The sequence below is a fragment of the Chlorocebus sabaeus genome, chromosome 8 (assembly GCF_047675955.1).
Source record: "Chlorocebus sabaeus isolate Y175 chromosome 8, mChlSab1.0.hap1, whole genome shotgun sequence".
Classification (NCBI taxonomy): Eukaryota; Metazoa; Chordata; class Mammalia; order Primates; family Cercopithecidae; genus Chlorocebus; species Chlorocebus sabaeus.
In genome coordinates this window covers 20,999,137-21,014,656 of record NC_132911.1, presented here as the reverse complement: position 1 = coordinate 21,014,656, position 15,520 = coordinate 20,999,137, and positions in this window count along the sequence as shown.

Genomic DNA, 15,520 nt, shown 5'->3' with positions numbered 1-15,520 from the left:
CTGTAGTAAACCAGTATACTCTCCTTCATGAAGTCATATCCTCTCTAGTTTCTCCTTGCTTTGGCCACCCCCAAGTTCCTCAAACAGGTTTTTAAAAATATATTTGTTGTCTAGAGTTAATAATTGTTATTGGCATAGGGGTTAGTACAATATTAGCTACTCTATTATCACCACAAGCGTGAAGTTCATGGGCTAACTCTTCCGTCTGTCTTGAGTCAACACTTGGCTGCCTGTGATATAGTTTGGATGTTTGTCCCTCTAAATCTCATGTAGAGATGTCACCCCTAATGTTGAAGGTGGGGCCTGGCGGGAGGAGTATAAGTCATAGGGACAGATTCCTTTTGAATGACTTGGTGCCATCCTCAAGATAGTGAGTGAGTTCTTGTGAGATCTGGTTGTTTAAAAGGGTGCGGCACATTTCCCTCTCTCTTGTTCCTGCTCTCACATTGTGAGATGCCTCCCCACTCTGCCTTCTGCCATGATCGTAAGCTTCCTGAGGCCCTCACCAGAGGCAGATGCTGGTGCCATGCTTCTTCTACAGCCTGCAGAACTGTAAGCCAATTAAACCTCTGTATAAGTTACCCAGCGACAGGTATTTCTTTTTCTTTCTTTTCTTTTTTTTTTCTTTTTTCTTTTTTTTGTGGGGGGACAGAGTCTTGCTCGGTGGCCCAGACTGGAGTGCAGTGGTATGATCTTGGCTCATTGAAAATTCCACCTCCTGGGTTCAAGCCATTCTCCTGCTTTAGCCTCCCGAGTAGCTGGGATCACAGGTGCACGCCACCATGCCCAGCTAATTTATGTATTTGTAGTAGAGATGGGGTTTCACCATGTTGACCAGGCTGATCTCAAACTCCTGACCTTGGGTGATCTGCCTGCCTCAGCCTCCCAAAGTGCTGTAATTACAGGAATGAGCCACTGCACCCAGCCTCTAGCCTCAGGTATTTCTTTATAGCAACACAAAAATGGTGTAACATAGCCTGTAGTCCAGTTATGTTTACCCTGAATTCAGTCCAGCATCTCAGACACTGCCCTAGGTTCTGGCGTCCTACCCTCTGATGATCTAAGAGAAGAACTAGGGCAACATCAAGGGTCTTCTGTGGTCTCATGGTGACTAATTGGTTATGCCTGTTCTTAAAATTGCCTAGGTAAAACCCATCTTTTCCCTTTACTGGGAGGTGTTTCACAGGACTTCAGTTGGGCCACTATTCAAGTACCTGTGTAGATGGAAGGCTGCTTACAGTTACCTACAAGAAGCTTGACCCCACCTGCAGGTGCCTCTGCAATCTGCTTCCATGCAGGAGTGTGGAATTTGTGTGTGTGTGTGCATGCATGTAGGTGTATTGAGGGGAGCTAGGGAGCTCTCCATTTGGGTAAGAATACAAAGCAAGTTCTTTGTGTTTACTAATATTTCAATTTTCTTTTAAATAGATGGCTCCCTTTCAGTCAACAATTGAACATATTTGTAACTTGGGGCACTTACCTGTTATTTAAATCTCCTGAAAGCAGCCTGACAAGAACCTTGGGGAGTTAGTCCACAGGACATTAACCGTCAATTATTCTGGGTTCTCTAAGCATACTCTCTCTCTACCGAGTTCTATTACCGAGGAAGACACATGCTATTCTACATTATTTTAGCTTCCCATAGAAATGTCTTTTCAGAAAATGGTGATCTAATATTATGCTTTCAGCTTCCATCTAGTGTTGATAAAAGAAGCAGTGATATGAAGAGTACTCTGCAACTTTTGTATAACTGCTGTTGAAGATACTGTTCATTATGTTGTTCAATATCTTATATAGAGGCCTAGGAGAATGGCTCTCATTTTTTCTTTTTAATCACAGAATCCTTTCTTTGAATAAAGGCTTATGTGGAAATGTAATACCTGTAATAGATCAATATGGTTAAGTGGAAGCTGGAGGCCCTTGGACCTTGTCTTTTCTCTCCTTCTGCATTTTCATCTCTTTACCCACCACCTCACACGCCCCTGCTCAATCCCTTGTTAAAGGTCTTATAGCATAAAAATCACTAGTGATAGCCTAAGGTAGATGTTATTCTGGGAATTCACTACAAGGATAAGATTTGTCTCATCTGACAAATAGTTGTGTTCATTTTGATATAACCCAGATTTGTAACACAATGTATTTCTCTTCTTGCCTTGGTTGAGAGGAAATTCAGATAAATTAGGTGCTCAAAATGCAGTATTTCTTGACTATTATTTCTAAACTTAGCTAAAAATGGCTGTCTCCCAATTTTTTTTTTTTTTTTTTGCAACCAAAGATATAGAGGGTTGAATTTATTATATTTCCCAGTTCCAGGTACATTGTCATTACTGGTTCAGACAAGGCCCCTCTGTTGTAAACATAAAGGTTTGCATGCATACGTTTATTTGTTTAATCCTCCTTTATCCTTAAACTCTATTTTTATTCCTCACTATTTCCCCTACCCTGTAGGCAGCCATATCGTAATGGATTTAATATATGTTAACCTCTGTTCCTGAAACTGTGTTTTTTTTTTTTTTTTTTTTTTTTGACAGAGTCTTGCTCTGTCGCTCAGGGTGGAGTGCAGTGGCATGATCTTGGCTCACTGCAAGCGCCACCTTCCAGGTTCGTGCCATTCTCCTGCCTCAGCCTCCTGAGTAGCTGGGACTACAGGAGCCCACCACTATACCTGGCTAATTTTTTTTTCTTTTTTCAGTAGAGACAGGACTTCACTGTGTTAGCCAGGATGGTCTCGATCTCCTGACCCCGTGATCCGCCTGCCTTGGCCTCCCAAAGTGTTGGGATTACAGGCATGAGCCACAGCACCCGGCCAATTGTGTATTGTTTTATATGCACACACATACACACACATTGTTTCATACATTCTTCAGCATCCACATTGCTATATATAAGTATAACCTACTGCTTTCAACTGCTGCATAATACCCTATGGTGAATAACTACCACATAGCGTATGTCTTCTTTCCCAGTGATATGCACCCAGGTTGCCTCCTACTCCTGGCTACCACAAATAACACTGCAAAGAGATCTTTATATATGTACCCTTGTGACTGTATAATAATTTATCTGGGATATATAGACATAGAAGTAGAATTTGGGGGCCATAGCATATGTTTATATTGAGTATGACTATGTATTGGCAGATTGTGCAGTCCAGTGGCTACACCCATCCATGCTCCCACCAGCAGTGAAAGAAGGTTCCTGCTTCTTTAAATCCCCAATGACTCTTGGTGTTATTCAATTTTCTTACATTTTCCAGTCTGTAAAGTGTTTTTTGTTTGTTTGTTTGTTTTCTTAATTTGCATTTTTCTTATTCTTAATTATTTTGAGCAGATAGTCATATCCTTGTTTTGGATTATTTTTTCATTTTTCCTTCTATAAATTACCTGCTTATCTGTTGCCCATTTTTCTATTGAGATTCCCATCTTTTTATTGTTGATTTTCAAGAGTTCTTTTATATTCTGAATTAGCTTCGTCCAATAGAAATACAATGTGAGGTATGCACATACAAATTAAAATTTAAAGATTAAAAAGAAACCAGTGAAATTATTTTAAAAATATGTTTTATTTAATCTATTTTATTTACCAATATATGTAAAATATGATCATTTTAATATAAAATCAACCAGGTTTTATAATAGAGAATCCTCAGAAATCTCAGGTGATCTGCCTACAGCGGCCTCACCAAGCGCTGGGATTACAGGCCAGTTGACTTAATTTTATCATTTAACTTTTTCCTCTGTTTTAAGTAGTCCTAGTTTGTGTGCTACAAAAAGTAGTTTTTCATAGAGAATCTCTATTTTTCTATGTCTCTCTCTTTCGGAAGCTCAGATATAAAATTGCTTTGGCAAAAGTTCTTTATATTGCCTTGTAAGAGCTTACATCTTTTGGAGAATAAAGTTATACAAATCATGACTTCTGCTTCTGGCTAAAGAAACAAGGTCCCGACTTGAACACTTACCTGAAACAAAAGGAAAAAAGGAAAAAATACTATATGTATGTGTGTATGTACGTGTATATATACACAGAAACATACACATATGTATGGAGGAATGTATACATACATGCATACACATCTACACATGTGTGTGCATGTGATATATATAAAATCACAGTTTTCAAGACTGGACATAAGATCAGGCAACAGCAAACCTTGAGAGATGGGAAACAAGTGACATAATCTCGATTGTTTCCCCACTTTACTACCTGAAGAGAGATGTCAGGCCATAGCAGAGAGAGAAGAAAACCACATGGAACCCAGGGTTTTCCCTAAGTTGAGAATTTGAAGCTGGGAGCTGGGGGGTATCAAGAAAGCTGGGCCCTGGCAATTTCCAGAGAGAAAAGAGTGTGTGTGTGGGGGCTGGGACTGTGGGGGAGAATGGAAGAATGAATATGCATGTATGCAAACATATGGATGGTGTGCCTCAAAGTGGGGGAGGAATGTAGGAAGGAGAAAGCTCTGTGGATTTCAGTAGGTCACTCATGAGTCTTCAGCTGAGTACTGGTCAGCACATGTGAATGAGAAAACTATTGAAGCTGGAGAAGGAGTGACCCGAAGAGATCAGAACAAGCAATATCAAAGCCCACACAGGGCCAGAATAGGTCTTGTTCCCACGAGAAACAGTAAAAAATAAAAAACAATGCCACAGACACACACACACACAAACCCCAAATTATTCTACCCAATTCCTTAAGCATAAGGTAGTGTACTCAGAAGAGCTAACGGGAAAAAATTATACCTATACTAAAAATTGGTCTGGTCCTGCCTAATAAAAGTTAACAGCAATACTTAGAAGATTCTTTTATTTAACATACCTTCATTTTAGAACATGATTCAATAGTATTTATTGGAATGTGAAAATATACACCCAACCACGCAAAGTTCACAATGATTAATATTCAATACAGAATTACTAGGCATGCAAAGAAGGAGGAAAGAAGTTGTAATAATGAGAAATATCAATCTATCTAAATTGACTCCTGAACAACACAGGTGATAGCATTAATAGAGACAGTAATACACTTGGCATATTGTACCTATATATTCAATAAGGTAGAAGAAAAATTCAGAATGTTCATTAAAGTCATACAAGATAAAAAGAGTTCCAAATTGCAGTTATAAAGACTATAATGTGTGATATGAACAACACACTATATAGAAATAACAGAATTGGCATTGTAGAAGAAAAGATTTATGAACCTGAAGGTATCAAAATGAAACATATGAGAAAAAAATTGAAAAAAGCTTTCATTTCAGTGAGCTGTGGGACAATTTTAAGCTGTCTAATATACATGGAATTGTAGTCCATAAAGGAAAATAGGAGTGGGAGGGAAAAGACAAAAAAATTGAAGCAATGATAGCCAAAAAATCCCCAAATTTGATGAAAACTATAAAACCATAGATCCAAGAAGCTCAATGAAATCCTAGCATAAGAAATATGAAGAAAGCTACAGCAAAGCACAACATTATCAAATTGGTTAAAACCAGTGATAAAGAGACAATCCTCAAGGCGGGCAAGGGCTAAAAAGACACATTACATACTGAGGAATAAAGATGAGGATGACAGCAGACTTCTTGTTGGAAACAACTTAAGGCAGAATGCTGTGAAATACTATTTTACAGTATATGGGAAAAATCTTTCATATTTAGGATTCTAAATCAAGTGGAAATATTTGTCAAAAATACAAGGAATATAGACTTTTTCAGACATACAACAGCTGGAGGAATTATCAGCAGATTTGCACTACAAGAAATGTTAAAGGAAATCCTTTGGGTAGAAGACAAATGATACCAGATCAATATCTGGATCTACACAAAGAAATAAACAGTGCTAGAACTGGTAATTACAGTGATAAACATAAAAGTATGTTTTCTTATTATTTAAATATCTTTAAAGATAATTTATTGTTTAATGCAAAAGTAGTAATATTGTGTAGTTTCTCAAATATGTAGAAATAAACTATGCACAAATATTGGGAGGAGAGAATAAAAGTATGCTTTTTAATGATTTTATTACCATATATGAACTTTTTTTTTCTCAGTTAGTGTAACTGTCTTTGTAGAAAATCCTACAGGATTTACACAAAAGCAACAATGCAATATAGCTTTGTTCAGGTTATAAATACTTTCTCAGATTATTATTTATAACATAATTTTCAATGACTGTATACATTGTACTAAATTGAACTGTCTTTTTATTATTGGATATTGTGGTTGTTTTAGAATTTCCTATTGTTGTTATTGCTGTAGTGAACATATCTATTAGTTTAATTTTATTCACATCTCTTGTTATTTTACATTGTGCAAATCACCAATAATTAAAGTGGAATTGATGGATATTTTAAAAGTTGTGGTATGTTTTATAAAATTGTTATCAAGGCATGTTGTCCTAACTTTCATATTAAAAATAATCCCCAATGTAGTAGGTAGTAAGTAGTATCCTATTATTTTAATTTGCACTCCTTTGCAAAGACTATCTTTTCGCCATTGCGTTGCCATTGCTCCTTTGTTAAAGATCAGATGACTAAATCTGTGTAGGTCTATTTCTATTTGTGTAGGTCTATTCTCCCTTCTGTTCCATTGATCAATTTGCCCATTGTCTTGACTAATGTAGCTTTATAGTAAGTCTTGAGGTCAGGTAGTTTTAGTCCTTTGACTTTGTTCTTCTCCAATTTTACATTGGCAATTTCTGCCTCTCCATATAAACTTTAGAATCAGCTTGTCAATATCCACAAAACAAGTTGATGGGATTCTGATTGAGACTGCATTGAATCTAGAGATCAAGTTGGAAAGAATTGATTTTTTGACAATATTGAGTCTTCCTATCCATGAACATGGAACATCTCTTCATTTAGTTAGTTTTTGATTTCTTTTATCAGAGTTTTGTTTTATCAGGTGTGTTTTAGAAAAATACTTGCTATTTCTTTCAAACACCAGAATCCCATTTAGTGTAGTAAGATGCTCATGCCAGGAGATGTATGAGGTTGACAGCCCATTCTTCCCTCACTCAAAGGGATGTGATCACTGAATGTAAAGATGGGTAGAATCACTCACACTTAAAAAATTTGCTCTTTCTCTCTGCCCTTTTGTAGAATCTGAATGATTGCATGCATCCGAGTTAAATGTGTTTATAATGTAACTATTGTATGCAGCCCTCAAGCCATCCCTTAATCATTTCATGCTCATAGAAGATGGTATGTATTAACTCCAGGATTCTTTCCCACAGAATCTGGAATTCAGAACCCATCTCAACTCAGAGGTCATCCCAGGAAGCTGTTAACCAGTCAATGGGAGTTGTCATGGATGTGGGTACCTGATTGTCATTTCTGAACTATATCAATGCTGCCTATTTTCAAAAATACATTTGAAGCATTAAAAAAATCAACCACTAGAAACATGTAAATAGACACTATTATTCTAATTATCATAGGCAGTGTTAGCCTAATCTCCAGACCCCTTAAATCGAAACCCTCTGTATGAAAACTGGGAACAGGGACCAGTTTGCCTGTCTGGGTGTACTGTAGGCCCAGGTGGAGAGAGAGATGGCAAGTGTGGGTAGCCTTCATGAGCTGTATTGACAAAGTGTGGCTTTGTTGACTGGAGAGAAGGGCTTTGATTTCCTTTCTCAAAGATTAGGACATGTGAAAGGGTCAGGCAGTGGGGGACAAAGGACTTCAGCCAACATGCCAATTCTGCCACCAAACAGTGTCGCTGATGTTGGGCAACATTACATCTGTGTGCCTCTGTTCTTTATCTGTAAAATTGGGATGATACGAGTTCCCTCCCCCTTGTATGCTGTGAAAATTAAATGAATAGCAATGGCAGGGCAGATTAAATGAATGGCATTGTTCTGACTGGCAGGTCAGAATGATTCTTGGGTATCGTTGCTCCAAGATGGCCCTAGAGTGCAATGCTCCACCTGATCCAAGGGCCTGGAGCTGGGTGTGATTCCCATCAGCTGACCTCATCCTCACCAGCCTCCAGCCTCTGGATCCTTGCAGGGTTCTTCCTGCCTGATGCCTCACACCAATCTGCCTTCAAATAAATGAATAAGTGGACAGATGAGCCAATTTGGGCATTAGAATATTTGCAAAGGGTGGCTCTCAAGACAACAGACGTGTGAAATAATCCATTTCGGCACTGGGTGAATTTGTTCCAACCAAAGGGCCATCACCAGTGTCAAAGGCAGTTAGCATCATGCTGCCTCTGTATCTATTTCTTGTTAGCGCTCCCACATCGAACAGTAAACACATTTCACTGTTTTGCAAATTTCTCCAAAACAAATATTCTGACATCAATGGTAACTGTTTTCCTCCCCTCCCTCCCCAGAGACTTTTCTTTCTTGCTTGCTTTCTTTCCAAAACTTTTCAAGTTCAAGACCCTGGGATCCTGCTGAGCTCAGGAGCAGGAGCTGAGGAAAGTTCCGACAGACCATATTCTCTCTTGATCTCCCTTCTCTTCACCATGGCTAAAAATATACACTTCTCCACCCCACCTTGTCAATTCCCCTGTAATTAGAAGGGCCGCCAGAGTCTCATCTGCCAAATCTGTGCCCCAGACCGGAACTTAGGGAACAGGAACAGGTGGGGAGGGTGGATGATGCAGTGGGGAGGTGCAGCTGGGGGATTGGAGGAGCCCAGGGCTTTGAGCTCAAAGCTGATGGTCAATGAAGGAGGGGAGGCTCATGCAGGAAGCCGGGGGGGGGGTCTTCTGCTATTGGAGACATAACTTCTAGGGAGTCCCCACCCCTCAGTGCACACATCAGGCATTCTGTGGGTGCTGGGCATGTAAGACCGGGCCCCTAAGGAGCTCACTGTTTTGTGCCACAGATGGACACATGGAAAATCACAAAGTTATGAGAATAGAAGTAGGTCTGAAAGGATGTTTAAGTGTTAATGTTGGTTTATTCTGGCAGCAATGAGGGTGTGAGGGTTGTTGCATTTTTTGTTTTTTCTTGTATTACTTTTGTAAAAAAAAAAGAACATGTATACTTTATAAAAAGTGAGAAATTTGTTACTTTAATAAAAGTAACAATACAACATGGTGAGTTTTCTAGAAGTCCATTTCAGGCTGGGAGCCCTGAAGTTTTAAAGTGAGAGGTGCCCTGTGGTTGAAGACAGTTTCCAAACCAGAGGATAATTACTGAAATGTTTTTCTACGCAGGCCCAGTTCTAGAGTGTGAGGATACCGGTGTATTGCTGGAACACAGTTTGAGGTACAGAAGTGTATTGCTGGAACAGAGTCCGAGGTGGGGAGAGGTGAGAGGTGGTAATGGAGGGCCAGGCATGGTCCAGACCGGAAGGGCCTATGTGCTGGTCTGAGAACCTGGCATTCCCCTGCTCCTCAGTGGGGGAAATAGGTGGTTATGACAGCATGAGGTGGTGTGTCAAAGAGAATGCAAAGCTCCAGGAGAAATAAATGCAGAGCGATCTTCCTGGGGCATCAGTTGTACTTAAACATCCTTGGGGAGGAGGTTGAGTGATTCTGTAGATAGGTAATTTAAAGAATTATCCTAATACTGGAACCAGCCTGAGTGGATCCTGGCAGAACTTTCAGACTGGGCTCCCGTCTGGTCCCCTCAGATGGAGTGTGGCCCCCAGCTCTGCTAGGTTAGGGGAGCTCCCTTGGGAAAGCGTGAGGAGGCCTGCTGCGGTGAGAGGAAATGAAGGAGACAGTCTTATCCTATTTGTGCTTTAGAAAGATCCCCTGGTGGCTCGCATGGAGAGGGAGGATGAGGTTTGAGGCAGTTAAGAGGCCTTCATAATAGTTCACCTTGGAGATGCTGAGAGCCTGCCACAGGGTGGATGTGAGAGGGATGTGGGGATTGATGGGGCTTGGATATTGCTGAGGCAAGGTGTGGGGGGAAGGACAGGGGAGTCCAGATGAATCCTAAGTGTCTTTGGTCCCTGAGAGATATGATACCATTAACAATAACAGAGAGCACAGGAGGAGAATGGATTCCATTTCATGCATCTAGAAGGCGGTGAATGAGAGACCCCCAGGGAGTGGATTGTGAGCAGGAAAGAAAAGAGGGACAGGGGGACCATGATGGGACACCGTCTTCAGGGAGCTAGTGGAGGACAAGGATCAGGTGATGAGAAGACCTCTCACCTTCATCCTCCAGTCACTCCACACATCTCCGGGGGGCTGGGGTCCTGGGCCGTGTCAGACCACCAACATTTGCTTCCTTAGCAATTCCTTCAGGTCTGCATGGCTCTGCTTGTCTTTCCGGAGGGTGCTCAGTCATCCTTCAGCTCCCTCTGAAGCTCTCCCCTAAGTGGGAACAATTGTCTCTTCTGTGCTCCCCTGGATCCCCTGTGACCTCCTTTACAGAATGTGCTGGTTTCCTCCTCGCTGCATCTGCAGCACTTTATAGAATGTGCTGGTTTCCGTGGCTGTTTCCTCCATCAGCCTGTGAGCTCTGTGCCCAGCCTTGCACAGAGTAGGTGCTCAATGAATGTATTCTGGATGAGTGGATGGATTGCCCAAAAGGACAGAGAAAGAATAAAACAGGATGTGCTCACAGAGAGAGAGAAAGGAAAGAATTCTCAGTCACAGGAACCACATGCGCCAAATAATAAAGTCAGATAAGAGCTGAGAAGCATTTGTTTGAGTTTGGAAGTGTCCATGGCAAGAATAATGTGCCTGGCTAGATGTGGGTGGAAACACATCACAGCAAGTTTACATTAAAGAGTGACTAGGAGGTAAGAAATTGGGGACAATGAGTGCAGACCTTTCCCCCACTCTGGTAAGTTTAGAATAGAAGAGAAAGGGAAAGATAAGGTGATAATTACAAGTGACATAGATTTTTAGACTTGAAAGGAAGGAGCAAGTCGGGAGAGAGATGCCTATATAATACAAAGTGAATGGGTGCAAGTGATTGAGATGTGAAGGGATGATCAAGAGCAGAGGTGAAGGGATTGGCTTTGAACCAGAAAGATTTGAGGTCAGACATTCCTTCCCCTACGAAGGACAATGGTGAGGGGAAGGGGAAGGGAATAGGTTATAGTTGAAGGAGATCAGGGAAGGCTGTGAATGGGAGAGGAACACACACACATAAAGACTCATGACACTGCTGCGCATCCACAGAAGACTGGAAAATCACACTAGACCTCCAATTGCTATGGCTCTATGATGTTCCATAGAACCAGTTCCATCTGGAACTGCTCCCTGGGCCTGCTGCAAAGCTGCCATGTGGTACTCTCCTTTTCTATCATCTGAGGACTTAGCTTTTCCTTTCTCCTGTCTGGAGCCCTGTTTCCTGGGATCCATGTTTTTCTCTTCTTTGGATTTCATCTCCATATCTTCTGCTACATATCTAGGGGCTTCCTGAGATGCTGAATGTGCCTTGGAGGTCCAAAAATGTCTTTAGTCTATACTCACACTGAATTTGTGGTTTAGTTGGAAAATCAATTCTAGATGGAAAATAAATTTCCCTCAGAATTTTGTATTCTGTCTTCCCCTGTGGTTATTGAAAAGTCAGTTGTCATTCTTATTTCACATCTTTTGATGTGATATTTTTCCTTTCTGGAAGAATTTAAGGGATTATTTTTAGCTCTGTTTTTCTAAAATTTCATGATGAGGAACCTTGATGAGAGGTCTTTACTTAATATGTTGGGCAATCAGAATCATTTCAAACAGGAGACTCATGTCAGTTCATTGGAAAATGTTTCTGTAACACATATTAGATGATTTTCTTTTATTTTTTATCTGGTTTCTGTTTCTGCAACGTCCACTAGATAATTGTTGAACTTCTTGGATTATCTTCTAAATTTATTTTCTACTTTTCATCTTTGTCTCTTATTTTCTTCATTATGGGTGATCTCTTTGACTTTGTCTTTCAATGATCCTATTACATTTTTGATTTTAGCTGTCACACTTTTACCTTCCAAGAGTGTTTTCTGTTCTTTGTTCTTTTTAAAAATTACATCCTTTGTTTTTTGCTCAATGACTGCGATATTTTCTCTTCTACATTAAGTGATATTAAGTAAAGAGTTTTTGGAAAATTTATTCTGCTCTCTGCATTGTTTTCTTTAGTTTTTGGTTCTGTTAATTTTGGTTGTTGTTTTCCATATTCTGTAATTGTCATCTATATCCCAAAAAATCACTGGAATCTTTCTCTCTGTCTCTCTCTCTCTCTCTCTCTCTCTCTCTCTCTCTCTGTGTGTGTGTGTGTGTGTATGATGCATATTAGGGGAGGAGGGCTTCTTATTGGTTTTCCTGTAGGGTGATCAAGCACCAAGCAGGATATAGATCTTTTTAATTTTTGGTGTGAGGAGACAGGAGAATTCTCTTTCTTCAAAAAAGTCGTCTGCTTACCAGGATCTCTCTCTCTCTTCTCTCTCTCTGTCTCTCTCCATCTGCCTCTTTGTCTCTCTTTCTTTCTTTTATCTCATCTCTATTATTGTTTGTATACCTACCTGTTTCGATTCTTGGACCTGGGTAGAAAAACAGAGTTAGAGAGCGTGTTTCTTACTATTCAAGATAGAGAATTTCATGTCTGTTTTTAACTCTGAGACTCAACTCTGTCTTCTGCTTTTCCATGTGTTCCTGCATTTGTACCTGTAGCTTTTCCAGTTCAATAGAACTAGAGGATCAGCCTCTGCTCCACCATCTGGGCAGGATAAGTAGAGAGGTGACTTTTCAGGGTTGGAGGAGACCTGGAGGTCTAATTGTTCTGCACACTGACTTCAACCAACATCTCCTTCTCAGCTCAGCCCCTCCACTGTCTTTACCTGCTGCCTCCCAATGCCAAGTCTTCTGTGGGCTTTGCTGGGTGAATTGGCTCCTGCCTCACAGGCACCCTCTGCAGGCTCTCAGAGCACAGCTTTCTCAACTCTGCAAGGACAGTTGTTGCTCCTCGTTTCCCACCCCACCTTGAAAAAGTGGGCTGAAATATCTTATCTGCTACTGACTTCTGTCTCATTCTCTGTGTCCCTGCTGGCTTTTATCATTTATTTCATCACATTAGAGGGTTTCACACGCTCAATTTAGCATTTTAATCAGAAAACTTAGTATCCATTTTGGTACCAAAAAAAAAAAAAAAAAATACTGTGCAATCTGTTATATGCTCTTTGTTGCCTAACGTGGCAGGCGTTCCATGAAGACCTGTTGACTTAATTAGTAATTCCAGGTCTAGCACTTGGGACTATCAAGTCCAATGCTGAGCCTGGAGCACAAGGAGCAGAGGATACCTCTGGGAGAGAGGGAAGGAGGTCAGAAAATACACTTCCATAAGGTGGGTGGGTAAGAACAGCTCTTCTTTCTAGATCTTAGTTGATGAGGAGTGATTGGAACAGTTGGTTGGTTTTGCATCTAATTTATCAGTGTTGGACAAATTGGCTGTGCCATTTGGACTACACAGTGAGAGCTATGACTGGCAAATATAGGAAGGAACACCGCCCCTACAATTTTCTGCCCATTATCCTTGCATTAGGGCTTACATTTCCAACCACTTGGAATTAAGCCATTAAATCAACAAGCAGATTGGAAGCTCTACTGATAAGAGCCCATGAACCATGATGGAATGCACACGCACCATGATGGAATGCGCCCGCACCGTGATGGAATGCGCCCGCACCGTGATGGAATGCACCCGCACCGTGATGGAATGCCCCGCACCTTGATGGAATGCGCCCGCACCCTGATGGAATGCACCCGCACCGTGATGGAATGCACCCGCACCGTGATGGAATGCACCCGCACCGTGATGGAATGCACCCGCACCGTGATGGAATGCACCCGCACCGTGATGGAATGCACATGCGCCCGCACCGTGATGGAATGCTCCCGCACTGTGATGGAATGCACATGCGCCCGCACCGTGATGGAATGCTCCGCACTGTGATGGAATGCGCCCGCACCGTGATGGAATGCGCCCGCACCATGATGGAATGCGCCTGCACCCTGATGGAATGCGCCCGCACCGTGATGGAATGCGCCCGCACCGTGATGGAATGCACCCGCACCGTGATGGAATGTACATGCACCGTGATGGAATGCGCCCGCACCGTGATGGAATGCACCCGCACCCTGATGGAATGCGCCCGCACGGTGATGGAATGCGCCCGCACCGTGATGGAATGCGCCCGCACCGTGATGGAATGCGCCCGCACCGTGATGGAATGTACATGCACCGTGATGGAATGCGCCCGCACCGTGATGGAATGCGCCCGCACCGTGATGGAATGCACATGCACCATGATGGAATGCACCCGCACCGTGATGGAATGCGCCCACACCGTGATGGAATGTACATGCACCGTGATGGAATGCACCCCACCGCACCGTGATGGAATGCGCCCGCACTGTGATGGAATGCACATGCACCGTGATGGAATGCGCCGGCACGGTGATGGAATGCGCCGGCACCGTGATGGAATGTGCCCGCACCGTGATGGAATGCGCCCGCACCGTGATGGAATGCACGTGCACCCTGATGGAATGCGCCCGCACCGTGATGGAATGCGCCCGCACCGTGATGGAATGCGCCCGCACCGTGATGGAATGCGCCCGCACCGTGATGGAATGCTCCCACACCGTGATGGAATGCACATGCACCATGATGGAATGCGCCCGCACGGTGATGGAATGCGCCCGCACCGTGATGGAATGCGCCGGCACCGTGATGGAATGCGCCCGCACGGTGATGGAATGCACATGCACCGTGATGGAATGCACCCGCACCGTGATGGAATGCACATGCACCATGATGGAATGCACCTGCACCATGATGGAATCCAGGGGTCATAGCCAGGCATCTAGGGATGACCTCTGCTTCCCTCTAACTGGCAACAGATCAATCTGACTTATGTTTCCCCTTTCTCTGGGATTTCACAGAGTCTCTGGGGAGATGACAGCCATAGGAAGTTTGGGGATGAGCCTCTGGCCACAAGTCCCTTATGGTCACTGATGAGAGCCCTGTACAGTGGATGGCTCTGTTGTTTCCACGCCAACATTGGGCACAGGGATCTTGGCCAAGGTTCTCAAGTCACTGACTCCATGTCTGTTTCCCTTGGGCACCAGGCTACTGGAGCTTCCATTGGAACTCAGGCCACCCTATGGAACTGTTGGAATTGGGGCTCAGGTCCTGCTGCTCCAAGATACCCATCTCTGTCTATCCCCACACATCACCCAAGGGCCTGGGAAATCCTACCCTTCCTCTTTAGTTGGTCTCCATCTCTTGAACTAAATCTCAGTTGGGGGTTGCCTTCTGTGTGTTTGGTATCAGCCTCTGTTGTTGTTTTTCCTCTGAAACATAAAGTACTCTTAACTCTACTGTGAGGCACTGGGAACCAGACTGAGATGAAGATTAGCTAACATCTAACTTCTTAGTTTTGGATTAGGGTTTCCAATTCTTCTTTTGAGTCTCCTACTGAAACAGGAATAAAAAGCACATTTATATCTCAGTACCTTTAGTATTTGACTAAACTCTGCAGTTGGAAAACCTGGTTAGGTTTCACCATGACTTTTCCAAATGTATTAGGCCATAGCACTCTGTTCCCCTCTTAACATTTATTAACA